Below are 17557 nucleotides of genomic sequence, written 5' to 3' on the forward strand. Positions count from 1 at the left end.
GGTGGGGCCTGAGAGTCTGTATTTCTGACAAGCTCCCAGGAGTTGTAGATACTGCTGATTCAGGGAATGCATTTGAATAAGAAGACTCTAGAAGACAAACCAAAATGCTAATAATTTGGAATGTTTTATGAATGTACCAAAAACATACAGATTTTGATAAGTACCCTTGGTAATATATATTGATGTGCTCTTAGGGGTAAGCAGTGGGCCCAGCATTGCCCAGGAATGTAGGACCATCAAAATGAGGCTTTCTGCTTTAAAAACTGAGAGTATACCCAAATTATTACAAACCAGTAAGTTAATCATTTTATGTGCATTATCATCAGGTATTTAGGTATGTACAACTGTGTTAACATAAGCGATACATTTATGGATTATCTAGGTTTCTTGACTGTGAACACTAAACTCAGTTTGCATACCATGTTTGTGAAAATATTTTTAAACATGGAAAGTAGTCAAGAATTCAAGAACAATAACATTAATGTCCAATGTGTATGTACTCTTGTATGGTTGCAAATTATTTATTACTATAAATATTTGTTACTTTCCACTTGGTTTAATTATTGGATACTTAACAGAAATTTTCTATTATGTAACAGTTTAAAAATAACTTGTTATATTTTTCTCTTTTTAAAGAAAAACAATGTAGTATGAAATGAAAAATTATAAAATATCATGAATGTAATGTTTTATTATCAATTAATATGTTGAATGAAGTATATAAGGTCTGTCAGCCCACATACTGCTTCTTCCAGCTCCCAACAAACATCAAAATGCCTTGATAGTACCCTGCTATTTTAAGAAAATGGGCACTTAGAAAACTCAGTTCTTCTATTTCTATGGTAATCAGAATGCTCAATTTCTATTTGATTTTTAAGTTAAAGCAGTCTCATTTGCATACATACAATAAAAGTTTTTAAGTGTGGCTAGAATCATTCCCATGATTCTATATATTTCATCTTAATATTCTTGAAACTGACATTGTGCTATAATTTGCAAAACTAAAATCCATTAAGAAATAATCATTGGTAGAAAAAGTAAAAACCAAGAAGACAGATACCACATTTAATGCAACTTTATTTTTTCACAGTAACCCAATGGTCAGGAAGAAAAGCATCACAAAGTAGTTTAGCATAATGGTAGGATTGATTAACTTGCTAGAAATAGAGTTTTTATCCAAGTTTGGATTGGCTCATACCAATTACTGTATGATTTCACTTGGAAATGGAACCAGCTACAAGCAGCTATGTGCCTAAGCTGAATACATAAATTGTACCTGTGCCATTACTCTCTCTTTTTGTCTAGAATACACTTATATACATAGTAAAAGCAAGGATAAATAGAAACAGCAATACTTATAAAAATACTTTTTCAATTCTTCCTGGAATGTTTGTGTTTTACAAATGTCTCTATACATTTTTTTTCTTTTATTGTAAACAAGAGTCTTATTCTGTGTGTCTCTTAGTATTCTAGCAAACATTTGTGCCATGTTCAATTATGAATGCATTCCTTTAATTGAGAGGATTGAATAAATTATATGCTTAGCTGATGAAAGCACTTTCTTTTCTAAATAAGCAGTTTGATATAAAATACTTCAGTAAGTAAGTGATCTGTATTTTACTGAATTTAGAAATTTATATCAGGAACTTTTATCTACAGGAGCTACTCACTTCTTGTACTAATTTTTTTCTGGAATAAGACAGTGTGACCAGATGAAGTCAAATATAATTTCCATGCAGCTTTTTCTTACACTCTGAAGAGCAAGCACTTAGGCAAATAAAAGCAAAATTGTGCCTCAAAAAGCCACATCCTCAATGGATGTCTTTTAGAGGAAGCACTATTTTTTTTTCCAACCAAAACAGGATACTTACAGCCTTCAGAGATAAAATAGCAGAACCTACCAGTCTCTCAGCATCTGAAACCACAGTCTGTACCTGTCATTTATTGTTTTGTAAATGAACTAAAAATAAAAGATGGATGGGCTGTGTGAAATCCATAAATTCTGTTAATGGCCTACTAAGAAGCCATGTTTTAGGACACTTGATGTTACTCAATGATTCTATTTCCACGTTGTTTTAAAGAGAGCTCTCAAAGCACTTCCTTATTTTGTCATTTTATTCCTACTTTGACTTCAAGGTAAAATAATGATTTTAGCTTATGTAGTTGCTTTCTATAAATGCACTCAGCACATGATTTTGCCTTCTAATTCCACAGAAAGTCAAGAGTTCTCAATTTACTGTCCCTCCTCACTTAATTCCATGAAAACAAAGCTGCATCCACATCAGTTATTTCTTTCTAGTCTCAGGGGCTGTGCTTATGTCCAAAGCTAATGCTAACCGATATTGTTCTCTGGATATTTGTACACCCTCCTACTCAAGAAAATCCCTCTACCAATTCTCTCTCTCCCCTCTTCCTTTTCTGTCTATCAGCTCTCTCTTTATTGCTATCGCTCCACCTCCTTATCTCATCTCTATCTTTCCTTTTGTCCTATATTTTCAACTTCCTCAGCTCCACTGGCTCTTTCAGACCCTTTCTTTTCTGAGTGTAAGCACTCTTAGTCACTTTTGTTCTGAAAGTATTATAACTGCCCCTGTTTCCTTCCTTTTGAAACAAAACTTCTTGAAAGAGTAGAGCACTCTACATTTCCTCACTTCCAATGCAATCGTGAGTCTGCTGCTATTTGGCCTCTCACAGTATTTAAGACACCGAAGATGACATTAACTCCCTCCACATAAAACAGTCTCTAGGTAATATTTAACTTGGATTATGTGGCATTTACTAGACAGTTGAGTATTTCCTTCTTAAACTTTCTTTTTTTGGCTTTCTTTTTTGTTTCCTACATTTCTTTCTTTCACTAGTCTTGAAACAAAAATATTTAAGTAAAATTAGTAGCAGAGCTGAACAAATTCTTAGACATAAAAGAAAAATGAATGCCAATCTGATTTAGAAAAAAAAACCATCGAACTGCCCAGATCCTAAAATTATATATGAAAAGCAGTCATTAGCTACACTTCCAATTAGTTAAATACATAAAACTATAATTTTATTTTCAATTATCACCATAGGAAGAACTGTTTTATTCTACTCACATGTCATTGGGTGGAAAATATTGCTAGTACTGCTTGAGCTGAACAGGCCAAGAGAAACCACTGAACAGGGAGAGGCAGCCAAACTTTTACAACATTGGTAATGATTATAGGGAAGAGGTGCTAGACTCTGAATTGTCTCAGTTTTCTGTTTCTCAAAAAAGAAAGGTTTAAAAGGAACTAATCTGAGACATTTTTTTAAAAAAGCAAGTTAGTATTTCTGCTCCTGCTAAATTCTACCTCCAAGTTTAATGAGGAAGAGTGCATTTGTTGCCCAAGACTGCCTTAACAAAGTACAAAAACCAGGTAACTTATAATGATGGGAAGTTATTTTCTCACAGTTCTTGGGGACAGGAGCCTGAAATCAAGACGGCAGCAGGGCCATGTTTCCTCTGAGGCTCTAGGGCAGGATGCTTCCTTATCTCTTCCAGCTTCTGGTGATTGCCGGCAATCTTCGGTGTTCCTAGGCTTGTAGACATATCACTCCAACATCTGCCTCTGTCTTCACATTTCTTCCATTTCTCCTGTGTGTGTATCTATCTATGTGTTCCAGTACCCCTCCTCTTTGCCACCTTCCTCTTCCTCTTCCTTTTCGTCTCGCTCTGCCACATAGGCTCTGGAGTGCAGTGGCCTGATACAACTTACTGCAGCCTCAATCTCCTGGGCTGAAGCAGTCCTCCTGTCTTAGCCTCCTGAGTAGCTGAGACTACAGATGCATGCCACCATGCCCAGGCCTGGCTGATTTTTTTTTTTTTCTAGTAGAGACAAGGTCTCCCTATGTTGCTCAGGCTAGTCTCAAACTCCTGGGCTCAAGTGGCCTACCTGCCTTGGCCTCCCAAAGGGATGACAGGCATGAGCCACTGTGCCTGGCCTACCCTCTTTTTATAAAGGCACCAGTCCTATTAGATTTAGAGATCACTGTACTCCAGTATGACCTCATTTTAAGTTGATTACCTCTGCAATTTCCAAATAAGGCCATATTCATGGGTTCTGAGGAGACATTTATTATATGGGGATACTATTTAACCCAGTAAGTACATTTTTTTTAAATGACTGATCACACATTATTTTTCTTCCTCTGCAAACCTCACTAAAACAATATTAAAACCATAAAGTAATAAAAAAGAGCTACCATAACAAATAAAAAACCAAAGATACCCATTGGAAACTGACAATACAGGAAATAGTTTTTAACATTTGAAAATAATCTAATATTCTCAATGAGATATTACAAGAGTAGGATGCTATGGAAAGGAAAAGAAGAGAATAAAACTATGATAGAAATAAATAACATTATAAAAGGACTGAAAGATAAAGCCAGGGACCAAAAGTTAACACACACACACACACACACACACACAGATGCAGACACACAAAAATGTGAAAATAGTAAACATAGAAAAGAAAGAGGAAAAATTCATGAGGTTCAGCAACTATTTTATACAAAATATATAGAGAAAAGAAAAAAACAAAATAGGTTAACTATCAAGAACTATATAAAACAGTTTTTAGAAAGACATAAATCTCCAAATTGAAGGTGTCCAGCACAAGTGGCCCATAAAAAAATAAAGGAAGACCTCACAAATCACATAAAATGTGACATTTCAAAATAGTATCAAGAAGAAAAAGCTTCTAGAGAAAATAACAAAGGTCACCTACAAGAGACAGAAAATCAGAATTGTATTAGCCTTCTCAAAAGCTATAATGAATGATAGAAGACCTTGGAGCCATGTCTTCAAAATTATTGATGAAAATGATATTTGATGAATAATTTTATAGTCAGCCAAATTATCAATCAAGGATGAGAATAAATTAAAGTCATTTTTAGAAATACACAAATATATGTCAGTTACTGATTCATGGGAAGCTATTAGAGGATATACCTGAACAAATAAGGAAGTAAATTAAGAAAGACAGAGGTAGTATTCAGCAAAAAATGATCAATCTAGAAAAATGTCAGTAAAATTTTAAGGATGACAATAAAAGGAAATACCAGGACAATTGCTGTGCGACTTTCCTGGAGAGCAACCTGTCCACAGTGGATCAGGAGAATGGAGAGCTCCAGTCAAGTATTCTTGATAGAGACAATTTTCTAAACCTGATAAAGGGCATCTACAAATATCCCACAGTCAACATCATGCAAAATAACAAGAAAGGATGTCTGCTCTCACCACTTTTAGGCAGTATTGCACTAGAGATTCAAGCCATGGCAAGTCGACAAGAAAAAGAAAAGCATCCACACTGGAAAGGAAGAAGTAAAACTAGTTCTTTTTGAAGATGACGTGATGTTGTGTATGTATAGTAAATCGTAAGAAACACACTAAAAACTATTACACATTTATGAGAGCAAATAATAAACAAGGTTGTAGTATACAATATTAATATAAAAATATCTATTTTATTTCTATATACTAGCAATTAACCACCTGCAAATGAAGTTGAGAAAATAATTCCACTTATTCTAGTATCAAAAAAATACAATTCTTAGAAATAAATAATAGAAGTACTAAATGTATACTTTGAAAACTATGAAATATAGTTGAAAGAAATTTTTAAAAGCCTAAACTTATAGGTTGCAAGGTTTACTTATTGTTTGGATTATTGGATTATGTCTTGTTTGGATATATAATAAAGATGACAATGAACGTTTGTTATTCATTATTATTTATTAAGATAGCAATTATTTATTAAGATAGCAGTATTGTTAAGATAGCAGTACTTTCCAAACTTATCTACAGAATCAATGCAATTCTTAACAGAATAACAACAAACGTTTTGCAGAAATTGACAAGCTTATTCTAAATTACATATGAAATTGCAAGAAACCCAGAATAGCCAAAATAATTTTAAAAATGAAGAGCAGAGTAAGCGGATCCACATTTTCCAATTTCGAAACCCGCTGCAAAGCAATGGTAATTAAACAGTGTGCTGGCACAAGAATAGACATATACACTAATGGAATATAATTGAGAGACCAGAAATAAACCTATATATCCATGGTCAATAAGTTTTGACAAGAGTGCCAAGACCATTCAATGGGGAAAAATATTCTTTTCAACAAATGGCGCTGGGACAACTAGATGGTCATAGGCAAAAGAATGAAGTTGGATATTCACTTCATACCATATGCAAAAATAAATTCAAGATATTATATATCAAAGGCTAAAATGTAAAAGTCTAAACTCTTAGAAGAAAACAAAACAGTAAGTCTCGTGACCTTGGATTTTTCAATATGACACCAAAAGTATGAGCAACAAAAGAAAAAATTGCAAACTGGACTTCAGTAAGCTTTGTGCTTCAAGGGATACTATCAAGAATTTAAAAAAACAAACCACAGAATGGGAGAAAATATATGCAAATTATATACATGATAAGGGACTTTTATCTAGAATATTTAAAACACTCTTACAACTTAATAATAAAAAACAAATAAACCAACTAAGAAATGGCCAAAGTACCTGAATATACACTTCTCCAAGGAAGACATACAAACAGCCAATAAACAAATGAAAAGATGCTCAACCGCATTAGCCATCAGAAAAATGCAAATCAAAACCACAGGAAGATGCCATTTCACACCCACTAGGATGACTACGTTTCAAAAGTCAGATAATAACAAGTGTTGGTAAGAGTGTACAGGAATTGGAACCCTCATACATTGCTGATGGGCATGTAAAATTGTCCAGTCACATTAGAAAACTGTCTGGCATTTCCTCTAATAATTAAACAGAAATACCAGTAATTCCATTTCTAGGTATATATGCAAGAGAAGTGAAAACATGTCTACATAAAAAGTTATACATAAATTTTTATTTGTTTGTTTCAGACAAGGACTCACTCTGTCATGCAGGCTGGAGTGCAGTGGTACGATTTTGACTCACTGAAGCCTGGGTGACAGAATGAGTTCCTGTCTCAAAAAGGTGGGCTCAAGCAGTCTTCCCACCTTAGCTTCTAGAGTAGCTGGGACTACAGGTGCACACCACCACACCCCATGATTTCTTTTAATTTTTGGTAGAGTTGTGTTTTTAATATGTTATCCGGGCTGGTCTAGGACTCCTGGGCTCAAGCGATCTTCCTGCCTCAGCCTCCCAAAGTGCTGGGGTTTCAGGCATAAGCCACCATGCCCACCCTTGTACATGAATGTTTATAGCAGCATTATTCACAGTAGCCAAAATGTCTGTCAGTGGATGAAAGGATACATAAAATGTGGTATGCTTATAAAATGAAATATCGTTTGGCTATAAAAATAAATGAAGTATGACACATGCTACAACTTGGATTAACCTTGAAAACATTGTGCTAAGTGAAAGAAGCTAGTCCAAAAGTCCACATAAAAACAAATTCTATTTATATGAAAGTCCCAAATAGGAAAAGCTATGGAGACAGAAAATAGTATAGTGTTTACTTAGGGTTGGGTGCCAGATGATAGGGGTTTACAGTGGTGACAGCTAAAGGATATGGGGTTTCTTTTTGAGGTGACGAAAATGCTCTAAAATTGACTGTGGTGATGGTTGTGCAGATATGTGAATATACTAAACACCATTAAAGTGTACATTTAAAATGGATCAGCTCTATGGCATGTGAATTATATTTTTTAAAAACTTTTTCTAAATGATGGTTTATGAATTCTGAGCCTAGATCATGGAAGATACCATGCTTCTGCCTTACTATTTCTTAGAATGCTCCCTCGAGGGAAGCCAGGCACCATATTGTGAACATGCTTAAGCAACGCATGGAGAGGCTCCTGTGGGAAGGAACTGAGGCCACTCGCCAACAACGTGCCCCGAATGAGTGAGACAATTTGGGAAAATATCCTCAAGCCCCTGTCAAGACTTCAGATAACTTGCAACCTTAGCCAACATCTCGACTGGCACCTCATGAGAGATTCCAAGCGAGAACCACCAAACCAAGCTGCCTCTGAATTCTCAACCCCCAGAGTTCATTGTTATTCTAAGTAACTAAGCTTTGGAGTCATTCGTTCAGCAGCAATAGACAATGAATACAGTGCATTAGAAAGAAAGAATAATCAAAGTGTAGTACTTTGGAGGGAAGGAAGATTATTTGTGTGAACATATTTAATCTTTATCCCTACTCTGCAGAGCCTCTGGGGTACCATTTACATAACATGTAATGTAAGAAAGCACTAACACTTGGTTTAACTAAAATTTATGGGCCAGGTGCGGTAGCTCACACCAGTAATTCCAGCACTTTGGGAGGCCAAGGCGGGCAGATCACTTGAGGTCAGGAGTTTGAGCCCTAGCCTGGCCAACATGGTGAAACCCTGTCTCTACTAAAAATACAAAAATTAGCTGGGCATAGTGGTGCACGTCTGTAATCCCAGCTTCTCGGGAGACTGAGGCAGGAAAATCACTCGATCCCTAGGAGGTGGAGACTGCAGTGAGGCGAGACTGCACCACTGCACTCCATCCTGGGCGAGAGAGTCTCTGTCAAAAACAAATAAATAAATAAAATTCACAGTACATCTATGTTAATTATGGGGGCAGGAGAAATAGACAGTTATGAAAGAGCTAAATTCTAATTTTCCATGATGTGAAATCGATAGGTAATATCTAAAATTGGTAGCTTATAAAATAGCTGTGTAAGTATATTCTTTATAAATACAAAGCTATAAATTTCATAGTTCATAATTTGTGGAGTCAGGGCCTGCAAGATGGAGAATATTGTAGTGAACTACTGATGTACATTGTAAGTCTTGGCGCTATCTTTATAATATGTCCATAAATTATTTTTATGAAGAATAAATATAATTTCAAAAATTCAGAATATAATAATAGCACACAAAAGTTTAAAAAATTAAAATTGGAAATATAATTTATTTTCTGGAATTTCTAATATATACCATACACTGTGCTCAGCATTATCATACATTTGTTAAAAGATAATTTTCTGCAAAACACAAAATCATGACTCATATAGATATAAAAATGAACCCATGCTAAATAATTTATTTGCCTTATATGATATGAAGTTAACAGGTAGATGTTATAACTAGTTCAGGAAAAAAGAGCGAAATAGCAAAAATTATTATGGAATAAAGGAACGTGGAGATGAATTGCAAATGGAGACAAAACTAATTTTCCACAGAGGGGAGGAACTCAATTAAATCACTACCAGATAGTGCAGAATTTACTTATTTGTCAGCTACCTATAACTAAAAAGAGTTGCAAAATACCTGAAAGATAATGAACAGGGCTAGAATCTAATATCCCAGGAAGGTCTCCTGTAAAAGATGCTTAGTTTTCCACTGTAGCGTAAAACAATTATTTAGTACAACATGTAAACAAACTTTGTGAAGTAGGTGTTCCTTCTTTGTAGAAGAAAATGAAGCTTAAAAATTGATTGCATAACTTGTTTATATTCCCACAGTTAGCAAAGGCCTAATAAGGAACATAAATTGTGTGTATATGTGTGATACTGATAACTGTGATTTCTTTTCAATTTCAAAGGATGATTTTATCAGGTTCGTCTGTGCCTTTCTTTTTTTTTTTTTTTCTTTTTCAAAGCTGATACTGTCAGTTTACTTCCTGGGATCCAGTCAAAGTAAAACAATTTTGTTTCTCAGGGTTTTTACCTGCAGTGAACATGGCCATATCTCTCTAGTTATTTCTTAGAAGGAGAGATAATTTCAAAACAGCTAGGGAAGGAATGTGGACATCTGTCAGGCCTTGAAGTGACTATGAAAGGGCATAACAAAGATTCCTCCTTCCTCCTAAAGCAATAGCCTCCCTCTTTATATATATTTTCTTCTCTTGTATAATTACCACAGCCTCATTCACATTTTTCCTCTTTTATATTTTATCTCCCGCTCCCCCCACCATTTCTGTAAATTTTGTCTCATCCCTGGTGTTTTTCCTCATTAGTCTGATTCTGCCATCCTAGCTCTGGTCTGAACCTGGCTGGACTTTGCTAACTTTGGGTGCACATTTGCTGTAATTAGCTTAGACAAGGGAGGCAAGGAGCAGAGGAACGGTGCTGAATCTCCTCGCTTTTGCTCAATTTAGTTACTATAATATTTTAAACTATGAGGCAATACCTGTGACATCCAGCAGGGTCAAACTGCATCCCTTCCAGCCCATACCCTTCCCAGGAGGCCACAAACACTCCACCATCTTCGCGTGCTGCAGGGGCTGTTCGGATAACCCCAATACTTCCAGTAAGATAGACTCTAAAACAAAAGTAACTATCAAACAAACAAGCATAGAGGATGCTTTTAAAAGGACACCAATGAATCTTTAAAAGAAAGGGAAGGGAAGGGTACAGGTGGTCAAACTGCTCTTGAGGTTTGCATGTTCAGTCATTCTACAGAATTATTGTGTATCAATTATATGCCAAAGTCATAATTTTATGAGGTTACTGAGAGATTATTAAAATCTTGAGAAATTATTTCACATGAATCACCAGAGACTAATATAATAAAATATGAAGGTTTTAATTGGCACTTTCTGGAAATATCATCTCCTTCAATCCAGGTCACAGCTGGAGGAGGTAGACACTTGGCATAGCCAAGGAGCAAACTAGTCTGATGGGAGGAATTAATCATGGGACAACACATAACACAGCCAGATCACCTTCACATTCTAGTTTGCACTAAGAAAACTGTTGAACACTCACATTTTAAGAGGGCTCATCAGGAATTTTTATATTATTCAGATAAAAGACAAATATTTAGACAGGTTTGGAATAGACCCTCACTTTGTCAAGATTATATTGTTTGTATGTAATATATAGAATCAATCACGGTAAGGAGGAGAGTGATTTCAGGAAATAATGTAATCAAACTATTATATCCTAATTCAGGGGGTTATTTCTGTTAGGGAAACTGCCTGAGTAGTATAAAGAAACAATGAAAGGATCTATTCACTGTTTCTTTTTATAGACTCTGTGAAATCAGTACCTTTGTGCTATGACAATATTACCTTGAATACTTAAAAATATCAAATTAGTTGTTTAATAATCAGATGAAAGCTTATTAGTCAATGTTAGCTTTAGAAAGCCTTTAGTTACTTCAAGAGATACTGAAAGGACATCTTTGACTGCAGTGTTGGTGTGGTAAGCAGCTTCTAAGATGACTGTCAATGATCCACACCTCCTGATATTTATGCTATTTTGCAATCACTTTGAGTGTGGGAACTTAGTGGCGAACTTCTAATGAATAAAAGATGGTATGTCACTTAAATGAGATTATAAAAGACTGTGACTTCTACCTTGGGTGTCCACTCTCTCTCTTTCATATCGCTCACTCTCAGGCCAGCAACCTAACATATTATAAGCCATCTTACAGAGAATCCTACATGGTGAGTAATTGAAGTCTCTAAACAACAGCCAGAGAGAAATGCAAACTTGCAAACAACATGTGAATGAACCTTAAAATGGATCTGATTCCAGTTGAGTGTTGAGATGACTACAGCCCCGGCTGACAGTTTAGCCACAACCCTCTAAGAAAACTAGAACCAAAATTATCCAGCTAGGCCACTCTGGATTCCAGGTTCTCAGAAACTGTGAGATAATTATAAATGTTTGTTATTTCTATGCTGCGAGATTTTGAGATATGTTATACAGCAATATAAAACTAATAGAATATCCTGTGTTACAACAGTATATTATCTTGAGTATCTAAAAAATTAATCAGACGATAGCTTATTAGACATCATTTGTCTAATAAAATGATGATAACTTGTTAGTCAACATTAGTTGCTTTAATCATGGTGGTTGGATTTGGAAAGCCATTAGTCTATTCAAAGGAATACTTTATAAATATTTAGATAGTAGCGTTAGTTGAAAAGTATAGGAGTACACTTTCTCTTCCATGCACTGGCAAAGTTCCTGTGTTGCCAGGGGCCACCATCCTGCTCCTTGTTATTGGTACTGTAAGAAACAGCCATACCCAATGTCTCGTTTCCACCGAGGTGTTCCTGATGCCAAGATCCATATCTTTGGGTCGAAAGAAGGCAAAAGTGGATGAGTTCCCACTCTGTGGCCACATGGTGTCTGATGAATATGAGCTGCTGTCTTCGGAAGCCCTGGAGACTGTCCGTATTTGTGCCAATAAGTACATGGTGAAAAGCTGTGGCAGAGATGGCTTTCACATCTGAGTGCAGCTCCATCCCGTCCATGTCATCTGCATCAACAAGATGTAGCCCTGTGCTGGGGCTGAAAGACTCCAGACGGGTATGTGAGGGGCCTTTGGAAAACCCCAGGGTACTGTGGCCAGGGTCCACATTGGTCAAGTCATCAGTTCATCCGCACCAAGCTTCAGAACAAGGACCACGTAATTGAAGCCTTAGGCAGGGCCGAGTTCAAGTTCCCTAGATGGCAGAAGATCCATATCTCCAAGAAGTGGGGCTTCACCAAGTTTAATGCTGACAAATTTGAAGACAAAGTGGCTGAGAAGCACTTCATCCCTGATGGTTGTGGGGCCAAGTAAGTTCCCAATCACAGCCCCTTGGACAACTGGCAGGTTCTGCACTCATGAAGGCTTTTGGCAGCACTGTCTCCTTGGGCCATGCCAATCTGACTTACGCTTACTAATAAATTCTGTTTACTGGCCAAAAAAGAAAAAAAAAGAAAGAAAGAAAAATAAAGAAAAGAATAAATACTCATCTATTACAACTTGCCACCAAACTTCCATAAGTGCTGAAAAAAATGTTGTATCTCTGCCTGACACTAAAGGATTGTGTTAATGAGTTTGCTTACGTTCATTTTGGAAAATAAGTAAAATCATCCTTTAAAATGGAGCGTATTTAAAAGAAAAGGGTCTTCTGTATGTATTTTAATATCAGTGGGTTGGTTACTTCTTTGTAGTTTTGATGTGGACTCGTTTAAATTTAATTTGAGATCAATGCCAGTTGATGGATTAAAGACAGCTGCTTTCAAGAAATTTTCTCATGCTACCTTATGGGTGGTGCCATTCCTAAATTTCTGTAAGCAATCATGTTTCTTTTTCTAAGAAAGTATTTTGGGCCCAAGTAATATGCCACAGTTTAAATATGCTTATACAGCCCTCTTATTATATACAGTCAAACCACTTAAGCTTTCAGTTCAAAATCACTGTCTCCAGATCAATGATGGCTCAAGTTTAACAGCCAAAAATTTACATTGATGATGATAAATTTTGGGCTTTATAACTTATTTCAAATACCGTATTACTTTCATTTGGCTGTGAGTTTAATCCCAGAGACAAATAAATTTGCTCATTTTAGAACTATGATATAGCAACATCCCAATTCAAGATGTGATTTTTTGAAAAAGGAATATAAGTTAGAGTTCCATTATATCATTTAATAAATTTTTCACAAAACAGTGGCACCTAGTGGTCTATACAAATCCTTCTCCCAACTGTTTGTAATTTGTCTTTACTCTTTAGTTTGAATCTGGCATTAATTGGCTACAGCTGGTTCAATTGCTCGTTAGATTCACTAGGATCTCTTGCTTTACAGATTCAAATTTTTGCCATATTAAGTTAATCTTTTATTTTTTATTTGTGTACTTAGCCTAATGCCAACAGCACTATTCTTACTATTTTGATGTCATTCTACCAGAAATCTTTGTATGTAGTTAGGGCTAATGAGTTACTGCCACTAAAATAGATGAATTACTTTAAAACATCAAACAAGAGACTACCTTAAAACAACAGTCTATAAAAAGAGATTCACTTGGCCGGGTAAGGTGGCTCACGCCTGTAATCCCAGCACCTTTTTTAGGCTGAGGCAGGTGGATCACCTGAGGTCTGGAGTTCGAGACCAGCTGACCAACACGGTGAAACCCCATCTCTACTAAAAATACAAAAAATTAACCAGGCATGGTGGCAGCTCCCAGCTACTTGGGAGGCTAAGGTAGGAGAATCTCTTGAACCGGGGAGGCGGAGGTTGCAGTGAGCTGAGATCACGCCATTGCACTCCAGCCTGGGCAAAAAGAGCAAAATTCCATTTCAAAAAAAAAGAGATTCACTTTTGGAAGTAATAAAATTTGCCTTTTTTGTTTCTATAACAGAACTGAATAGTGTAAGCTATTTTAGCACTGCTTATCACCACTTGGTACTATTAGTATATGAATATTCTTTAAACCCACAGCCTAATAAACCTGTCTATAAACCTGACCACAATGTATTCATGTTGAGAACTTCCTGAATTCTGCTCACTAGAAGAAAGATGTTGATATTATCTTTACTTTTATTTACTATGACCAAGTACGGCATGCACCAGTTTGGTTTAGGAAAAGCAAATAAAATATTGTCTTTCATATATTAAGAAGTTATTAGTAATAATTAAATATATTTTCCTATCAAATTGATACCCTTATAAAAATTTATCTGCATGATCTAGCCAATACAAGACACTGTAAGACTGCTTTCAAAATTTGTTTGAGAATATTTCGTTCCCTCATGAACATTATATGTGAAACTCAGCTCTATTACTGTACTCTAAAAATTATTTTAAATAAATCTGATGGAAACGAACTCAGAAGGCTATTGAATGGCAATTATTAATTTAAACAAATTTATATTCACACCTAGTTCCACAATTGCTGTGTAAAACAAGGAGGAGTTCTGTAATATTCTCTTTCTTAATATGAAGGCTGGTTATACTTTATACAAATTTATTGAGCTATATAACTTATTTGTATATGTATATTGTACATAATATGTATATTATATGTAAATAAAATTTACATTAAATGACTGATGGAGGTGAAAATGGAGAATTTTCTAAAGAAAGTTCTTCATATTATAAGCACTATATCAAACCTTTGGGCCTAATGGATGATATTTATTGAACTAATGGTATTACAATCACTTAAAAAACATATCAAAATTTTTCCTGTCGGTATAATTTAAATAGATATTAATATTTATTTTTGTACTTTTCTTAAAAGAGCTCAATTATTTGTACGTAAAATAAATTGTACACTTTTTAATATTGATCATCTATTTCAGAATTTAGAATTACTCATTTAGTTAATACCAGATTGTGTCCAAAGTTGGGGTTTTAAATATCTTAGGTAGACTCATTTATTCTTGAGGTAGCTTTAAAACAAGTAACATTACCATTCAGTAGTAGCCTGCCATAAAATTTAGTGCCAAAGTAAGTTTTCCTTTTTTTTTTTTTTTGAGACGCGGGCTTGCTCCGTCGCCCAGGCTGGAGTGCAGTGGTGCGATCTTGGCTCACTGCAAGCTCCGCCTCCTGAGTTCACGCCCTTCTCCCGCCTCAGCCTCCCAAGTAGCTGAGACTACAGGCGCCCGCCACCGTGCCCGGCTAATTTTTTGTATTTTTAGTAGAGACGGGGTTTCACCGTGTTAGCCAGGATGGTCTCGATCTGCTGACCTCGTGATCCGCCGACCTCGTGATCCGCCCTTCTCGGCCTCCTAAAGTGCTGGGGTTACAGGCATGAGCCACCGCGCCCGGCCAAGTTTTCTAACAACAATATTTTATTTGTAAATCTGTGTAGACTTCACAGCTAATTCACATACAAATATTATTCTAGTCAGCTGGGTCCAAAAATAATAAAAATGAAAATGGTAAAAAATCCTTGCTGCAGGAGTTCAAACTGAAACTTTATGAGGAAAAATATTATTTTATGATTAGATATTAAAAAGTCATGAAATTTGCCTTAGTCATCAACATTCTAAACATCAAAGAGATTGAAAAGTAAGGTTAGAATAAAATGTAATATCAGGTTATTTCTAATTTGAGAAATAATTTAGGAAATGAGTGAGAAACACTAACTGTGAATATTCATAAAACAATGAACTGATAGTCCCAAATGCCTATGTATTTTCAAGCTATTCCACAATTGTAAGCAACATATAAGTTGATATTCATTTTTAAAAATAACAGTTATCAGATAGTATTGATTTTCTTTTCTTTTCTTTTTTTTTGAGATAGGGTCTCAGTCTGTCACCTGCGCTGGAGTGTAGTGAGGTTATCACGGCTCACTGCAGTCTTGACCTCCTGGACTCAAGTAACCCTTCCATCTTGTCTGGAGTACACAGTGTACTCTAGAGTACTGGGGCTACAGATGTGCACCTCCATGCCCAGATAATTTTTAAACAACTTTTTGTAGAGGTGTGGTCTCCCTATGTTGTCCAGATTGATCTCGAACTCCTGGCCTCAAACAAACCTCCTGCCTGGGCCTCCCAGACTGCTGGGTTATGGGTGTGAGTCACTGAGCCTGGCCAGACAGTACTTCTAAATTACTGTTTTCTTCTTCTAATTAAAAAGTTACTTGAAAGTATTGAAACATAGATGTGAGTTCTTGCTGAGAGGAGAAATAAATTCCATTGGTGTTGAGGAGGCATTAACTATTAAATCTGCTGATGGAGTTATATGGGGGTTTGTCAAACACCATCCACATGTCTCCTCAGAGCTTCCTGGACTTGCCTACCTTTCAGACCCTCTATTACTGTCCCCACCACAGCTACCACTGCAGAATTTGGGATCTCACTTCACCAGAGGCTGCCATAGGGACCAGGACACAACAAAGAGGTGCAGGCCAGGGCAAATTTTGACCAATAGGTGGTAAGAGACACAAAAGAGACAGCAGATAAATTTTCTATTTTTCCTGCCAATGGACTGTTTCATTACGCAAGTTTTCCAGACATGTCATTTTAAGGCTTGTCAGATAGTGATAGATAATATATCCCCTTGCATTTTTTTTCAATCTTCTTTGCCTCACTTTCTTTATCTCTCACTTTTAGTGCCCTAGGATTATACTTTCAATTAATTAGCATATTAATATATAGGCTTCCCTCCACCTAAAGAACCAAAATTAAGACAGGGATTCAAGCTAATAAGGAAAATTAAATACTACTAATCTAATCCATAGATGTAAAAAATCTTTAATAATGAAATGACAGGGTTTTGCCGTGTTGCCCAGGCTGATCTCAAACTCCTGGGCTCAGGTGATCCTCCCACCTCGGCCTCCCAAAGTGCTGGGATTACAAGTGTGAGCCACCACACCTGGCAGGTCACTGGTTTTAACTAGGGTTATAATTAGTTAGCACAGGTTAATTTTTAACTACATCTACATTGTAACCTCCACTTTCTGCTAATACACCTTCCTAGAGTTGCCATTTATTGAGATAGGAAGACTGTGGACAATAGTTTTGTGTTGGTAATGGTGGTGGAGAGTTATTAGTAGTTCAGCTTTGGATACTTAAACTTGAGGTGACTATTGGTATTGGGCATCCAAGTAGAGATATAAATAAGGCAGTTGTTTATATGAGTCTGAATTTTGGAGAGAGGATCAGCATGAATGTATTAATGCAGGGACCCTCAGCATATAGATGGGATGTTATACTATACTATGAGATTAGATGAAATCCCATAAAGACTGAATATTGACATGGGGAGAATATCTTGAAGGACAAAGTCCTAGAAGGTTTCCATATTTAGAGATCAGGTAATGAAGATAAAACATCAAGGAGACTGAGAAAGTGTCCAGAGGGAGAGAAA

The 17557-nt window shown here is 36.0% G+C and overlaps 1 pseudogene; it reads left to right on the forward strand.

The window, feature by feature from the left end:
* Positions 1-11958: 11958 nt before the first annotated feature.
* LOC112621118 lies at positions 11959-12579 on the forward strand (annotated as a pseudogene).
* The last annotated feature ends 4978 nt before the right edge of the window (positions 12580-17557 follow it).

The sequence above is a fragment of the Theropithecus gelada genome, chromosome 3, assembly GCF_003255815.1.
Source record: "Theropithecus gelada isolate Dixy chromosome 3, Tgel_1.0, whole genome shotgun sequence".
In the NCBI taxonomy this organism is placed as follows: domain Eukaryota; kingdom Metazoa; phylum Chordata; class Mammalia; order Primates; family Cercopithecidae; genus Theropithecus; species Theropithecus gelada.